The sequence below is a fragment of the Xiphias gladius genome, chromosome 18 (genome assembly GCF_016859285.1).
Source record: "Xiphias gladius isolate SHS-SW01 ecotype Sanya breed wild chromosome 18, ASM1685928v1, whole genome shotgun sequence".
Taxonomy (NCBI): Eukaryota; Metazoa; Chordata; class Actinopteri; order Istiophoriformes; family Xiphiidae; genus Xiphias; species Xiphias gladius.
The window spans coordinates 7,824,255-7,830,787 of NC_053417.1; positions in this window are offsets into that span (position 1 = coordinate 7,824,255).

Sequence of the window (6,533 nt, forward strand, 5' to 3'; positions counted from 1 at the left end):
AAAAAGTGTTAGCATGTTTCTTATCATTAGCAGTTATCAGTGTTGGAAAAGGGAGTGTAAAAATGACTCCAGAAAGAACAGGCAGCTACACATACATAATTATGTATGTGTTATATTTGGTTTGGGCCAATATAACATCTCTCCAAGACAAGAGATTCTACATCCTATAATATATATTTGTGTAGTTAAAGGAAACAATTGTGCAACAAAAGAAACAAGTTCATTTGTGATAACCTGCGTCTAATTGGTATCGATGGAGGTGACCGTGACTTGTCCAGATCATATATCTGTTTGCCTAACTGTCCCTGGGTTTAATTCTTTACCCCACCATCCAGTGATTATCTTGTCACTCCGGCTTCTTCAGCCTTCCAATCATCTCACAGGTCAAGAGTTCTCCACAGCGGCACATTAAAGGGGAACACATGAAAGTCAGTTTACAGATCTCGTGGAACTCTACTGCATATGTAAAAATAGGTTGTATGAAGCCTTTTTGTGGCTCCAGAGGGAGCTGTGTGAATCTGACATCTCAAGTGATGTCAGTTGACTCAGTGTCGGTTGGGCTGAAGACAAAAAGTTTTAAAACAAAAATGTGTGTATGTGGAGATAGAAAGAGGTGAGTTTACCAGACCTCTGTAGCCTGCTCTTCATCTCTGCTTGAGGCTAGCAACTCGAGGCTAAAGCTTTTACAAGACATCTTGTTGGATGTGAAATTTAAAGTAGCATTTCAAGACATTATAATGTTTGTATAAATTTTTATGATCTTGGATTGGAGACAGCCATATGCAACCTCCATGACACATGTTTCAACCAGCCAATCCTTTTCTTTTGCCATTGATTAGCTTCACACGGAGGGCATGACATGTGGGTGATTCAAGCTGGCTCCTACTGGTAGGTCTGCAGATTGCATAGCCCTCAGGATGAAAAAAAGTTTGATCCAGCCACTGTACCAAAATGTGCAAGTACAAAAAAGCCCAAGTGCAAGAGGGTACCTGGGATGTTGACAGTCCTGCCAGATGCAAAGGCTATCTGAGGCATAGAGGGCCCTGCCAGACGCAAAGGCCAGCCCTCAGGATGAAAAAAAGTATGATCCCGCCACTGTACCAAAATGTCCAAGTACAAAAAAGCCCAAGTGCAAGACGCTACCCAGGATGTCACCAGCCCTGCCAGACGCAAGGGCTAGCATGTAAATCATTGGCTCCGCCAGACACAAAGGACAGTTGTCAGTGGCAAAAAGGATCAATGCAACTATCCTGCCTGATGTTTTGGTTTGGTGAAGTCCTTGATAGCTGTGGTCTGGTAGTGATGAAGGGCAAATGTGGACTCAATGATACTCTGATGTTTCCAGGAGGTGTGGCACTTCGGTGGTGCATTATAGAGTCAGTATGAGTTGTCGTCCTCCGACCACCTCGGCCTCTTAGCAGAAGGCTCTTCCAAATCGCTCTCTTCCCTGCACCCCTTATGGACGAGCCTAGACTAGGTGTTGAGGGAGACACAGGGGTCTCTGATAAAGAGCTGTCGCTATCAAAACTGAGCTCCTCAAAAGAATGTTCTGGGGAGAGTGGCCCAATGTCCACAGCATCATGTACAGGGATCTCAATCCTTTCCTCATCATCTATACCAACGACATCAATCTCAGAGTCCTCGTCCTCTTCATAGTTCTCTTCATAGTCTTCTTCCCATTGCTCTCCAATCTGCACCAAAAGGTAATCATAAAGATCAGCATCAGGGTCGTCTTGATGAAAAGCATGAGAATTGTTTGGAAAATCATGAGGGAACGCAGGAGCAGCATGAGCGTCATTATGGGGGAAAGCATAAGGATCAGCGAAAGGGAAAGCAGGAGCACCCTGAGGAGCGGCATGAGGGAAAGCAAGAGCAGCATAAGAAATGGCATGAGGGAAAGCGTAAGGATCAGCATAAGGAAAAGCATAAGGATCAGCGAAAGGAAAAGCATGTGGAAGCATATGGGGAGCATGTGGGAAAGCATTGGGGAAAGCAGGAACATCGTAAAGAGCAGCATAACGGGAAGCAGGAGCAGCATAAGCATTAGCATAAGGGAAAACAGGAGTAGCGTTAGCATTAACATAAGGGAAAGCAGGAGTAGTGTAAGCACCAGCATAAGGGGAAGCAGGAGTAGCATAAGCATTAGCATAAGGGAAAGCAGGAGTAGTGTAAGCACCAGCATAAGGGGAAGCAGGAGTAGCATAAGGAGAAGCAGGAGTAGCGTAAGCATTAGCATAAGGGAAAGCAGGAGTAGCCTAGGAATTAGCATAAGGGAAAGCAGGAGTAGTGTAAGCACCAGCATAAGGGGAAGAAGGAGTAGCATAAGCATCAGCATAAGGGGAAGCAGGAGTAGCATAAGGGGAAGCAGGAGTAGCGTAAGCATTAGCATAAGGGAAAGCAGTAGTAGTGTAAGCATTAGCATAAGGGAAAGAAGGAGTAGTGTAAACACCAGCATAAGGGAAAGCAGGAGTAGCATAAGCATTAGCATAAGGGAAAGAAGGAGTAGTGTAAACATCAGCATAAGGGAAAGCAGGAGTAGCATGAGCATTAGCATAAGGCGATCCAGGAGTAGCGTAAGCATTAGCATAAGGGAAAGCAGGAGTAGTGTAAGCACCAGCATAAGGGAAAGCAAGACATCAGCATAAGGGAAGCAGGAGTAGCATAAGGGGAAGCAGGAGTTTAGCATAGAAAGCAGGAGTAGTGTAAGCAGCAGCATAAGGGAACGCAGGAGGAGCGTAATCATAAGCATAAGGGGAAGCAGGAGTAGCATAAGCATTAGCAAAAGGGAAAGCAGGAGTACATTAGCATAAGGGAAAGCAGGAGTAACATAAAGCATCAGCATAAGGGGAAGCAGGAGTAGGAAGCAGGAGAAGCATTAGCATAAGGGGAAGCAGGAGTAGCGTAAGCATTAGCATAATCAAAGCAGGAGTTTAAGCAGGGAAAGCAGCGTAAGCATCAGCATAAGGGGAAGCAGGAGTAGCATAAGGGGAAAGGAGGAGTAGTGAAGCATTAGCATAAGGGAAAGCAGGAGTAGCATGAGCATTAGCATAAGGAAAGCAGGAGTAGCATAAGCACCAGCATGGGAAGCAGGAGAAGCGAAGCATTAGCATATGGGGAAGCAGGAGTAGCGTAAGCATTGGCTTAAGGGAAAGCAGGAGAAGTTTACGTACCAGCATAAGGGAGAGCAGGAGTAGTGTAAGCACCAGCATAAGGGAAAGCAGGAGTAGCATAAGCATTAGCATAAGGGAAAGCATGAGTAGCGTAAGCATTAGCATAAGTGGAAGCAGGAGTAGTGTAAGCACCAGCATAAGGGAAAGCAGGAGTAGTGTAAGCACCAGCATAAGGGAAAGCAGGAGTAGCATAAGCATTAGCATGAGGGGAAGCAGGAGTAGCGTAAGCATTACCATAAGGGAAAGCAGGAGTAGTGTAAGCACCAGCATAAGGGAAAGCATGAGTAGCGTAAGCATCAGCATGAGGGATAGCAGGAGTAGCATAATGGGAAGCAGGAGTAGCGCAAGAATTAGCATAAGGGAAAGCAGGAGCAGGAGTCAGCATAAGGGAAAGCAGGAGTAGCATGAGCTTTAGCATAAGGCGATCCAGGAGTAGCGTAAGCATTAGCATAAGGGAAAGCAGGAGTAGTGTAAGCACCAGCATAAGGGAAAGCAGGAGCAGCGTAAGCATCAGCATAAGGGGAAGCAGGAGTAGCATAAGGGGAAGCAGGAGTAGCGTAAGCATTAGCATAGGGGAATACAGGAGTAGTGTAAGCACCAGCATAAGGGAAAGCAGGAGTAGCGTAAGCATCAGCATAAGGGGAAGCAGGAGTAGCATAAGCATTAGCAAAAGGGAAAGCAGGAGTAGCGTAAGCATTAGCATAAGTGAAAGCAGGAGTAATGTAAGTACCAGCATAAGGGAAAGCAGGAGTAGCATAAGCATCAGCATAAGGGGAAGCAGGAGTAGCATAAGCATTAGGATAAGGGGAAGCAGGAGTAGCGTAAGCATTAGCATAGGGGGAAGCAGGAGTAGCGTAAGCATTAGCATAAGGGAAAGCAGGAGTAGTGTAAGTACCAGAATAAGGGAAAGCAGGAGTAGTGTAAGCACCAGCATAAGGGAAAGCAGGAGTAGCATAAGCATTAGCATAAGGGAAAGAAGGAGTAGTGTAAACATCAGCATAAGGGAAAGCAGGAGTAGCATGAGCATTAGCATAAGGGAAAGCAGGAGTAGCATAAGCACCAGCATAAGGGGAAGCAGGAGTAGCGTAAGCATTAGCATATGGGGAAGCAGGAGTAGCGTAAGCATTGGCTTAAGGGAAAGCAGGAGTAGTGTACGTACCAGCATAAGGGAGAGCAGGAGTAGTGTAAGCACCAGCATAAGGGAAAGCAGGAGTAGCATAAGCATTAGCATAAGGGGAAGCATGAGTAGCGTAAGCATTAGCATAAGTGGAAGCAGGAGTAGTGTAAGCACCAGCATAAGGGAAAGCAGGAGTAGTGTAAGCACCAGCATAAGGAAAGCAGGAGTAGCATAAGCATTAGCATGAGGGGAAGCAGGAGTGTAAGCATTACCATAAGGGAAAGCAGGAGTAGTGTAAGCACCAGCATAAGGGAAAGCAGGAGTAGCGTAAGCATCAGCATGAGGGAAAGCAGGAGTAGCATAAGGGGAAGCAGGAGTAGCGCAAGAATTAGCATAAGGGAAAGTAGGAGTTGCGTAAGCATCAGAATAAGGGGAAGCAGGAGTAGCCTAAGCATTAGCATAAGGGAAAGCAGGAGTAGTGTAGGCACCAGCATAAGGGAAAGCAGGAGTAGCGTAAGCATCAGCATAAGGGGAAGCAGGAGTAGCATAAGGGGAAGCAGGAGTAGCGTGTAAGCATTAGCATAAGGAAAGCAGGAGTAGTGTAAGCACCAGCATAAGGGAAAGCAGGAGTAGCAGAAGCATTAGCATGAGGGGAAGCAGGAGGAGCGTAAGCATTAGCATAAGCGAAAGCAGGAGTAGTGTAAGCACTAGCATAAGGGGAAGCAGGAGTAGTGTAAGCATTAGCATAAGGGGAAGCAGGAGTAGCATAAGGGGAAGCAGGAGTAGCGTAAGCATTAGCATAAGGGAAAACAGGAGTAGCATAAGCATCAGCATAAGGGAAAGCAGGAGTAGCGTAAGCATCAGCATAAGGGGAAGCAGGAGTAGCATAAGCGTTAGCATAAAGGGAAGCAGGAGTAGCATAAGGGGAAGCAGGAGTAGCGTAGGCATTAGCATAAAGGGAAGCAGGAGTAGCATAAGGGGAAGCAGGAGTAGCGTAGGCATTAGCATAAGGGAAAGCAGGAGTAGTGTAAGTACTAGCATAAGGGAGAGCAGGAGTAGCGTAAGCATCAGCATAAGGGGAAGCAGGAGTAGTAAGGGGAAGCAGGAGTAGCGTAAGCATTAGCATAAGGGGAAGCAGGAGTAGCCCAAGCATTAGCATAAGGGAAAGCAGGAGTAGTGTAAGCACCAGCATAAGGGAAAGCTGGAGTAGCGTAAGCATCAGCATAAGGGGAAGCAGGAGTAGCATAAGGGGAAGCAGGAGTAGCGTAAGCATTAGCATAAGGGAAAGCAGGAGTAGCGTAAGCATCAGCATAAGGGGAAGCAGGAGTAGCATAAGCGTTAGCATAACGGGAAGCAGGAGTAGCATGAGGGGAAGCAGGAGTAGCGTAAGCATTAGCATAAGGGAAAGCAGGAGTAGCATAAGCATTACACGACAACTTTAACATCGCTGTTGAACAGCTTTTATGTCGCTTTATAGCCCAAATCATGAGGAGGGCATTGTGCTTGAGGGCAAGCTTTTTATTTCTCACAACAGTAAATGATATAAAACAGGTGGAAAAATTCAAGTTTAGTTAGCGAAAAAAAGAATTTGAGGCAGGAAAGGGGCTCCAGGGAAAACTTGTTCTAATTTTGAGACACAATTGAACAAAGTGCCGTGACTGTGACACAATTGATCTAACATCTAACAGATTTGCACTATCATTAACCCCTTTCATCTCATCCTCATCTTTCAGATCCTCCACTGTTGTTTTGGGTCGTGTTCCTGGTACAGACTGTTACAGAGATGTGGGGCTCTATGCTGAGGTAAACTCAAACTGTCTCACACCTCTCACAACAATGAGCTTTCGAAAAACCTCAAACTGTTTGCTTAAAGTGTGGTGTTATTCACGGTAAGTTGAGTAATGTTGAGGCCTATTTTCCTAACATAATTATAAAATTACATGAATCACAAAAACGTAATCCAACCAAACAGCGCTTAGCGCTTATAGTCATTATGTTTCTATCTGCCTTTGTTGTGCAGTTCCTCTTCTGTGTTCATTAGCTTTTTTTAAACGGTACACCAATAGAAATGAAAAAATGAAAAGTTACATCTATGCAGGGAAAAGTCCAAAGACCAAAGTCACACTGAGTTTCCTTGACTCCTGATGATCTTAGCTGACAACAGGCTGTGGACTAGTATATCTAAAATGCCATCAGTGTGAAACATGGTCAGAAATGAATCCTCCACAGCTCGTCTTTTATATGCA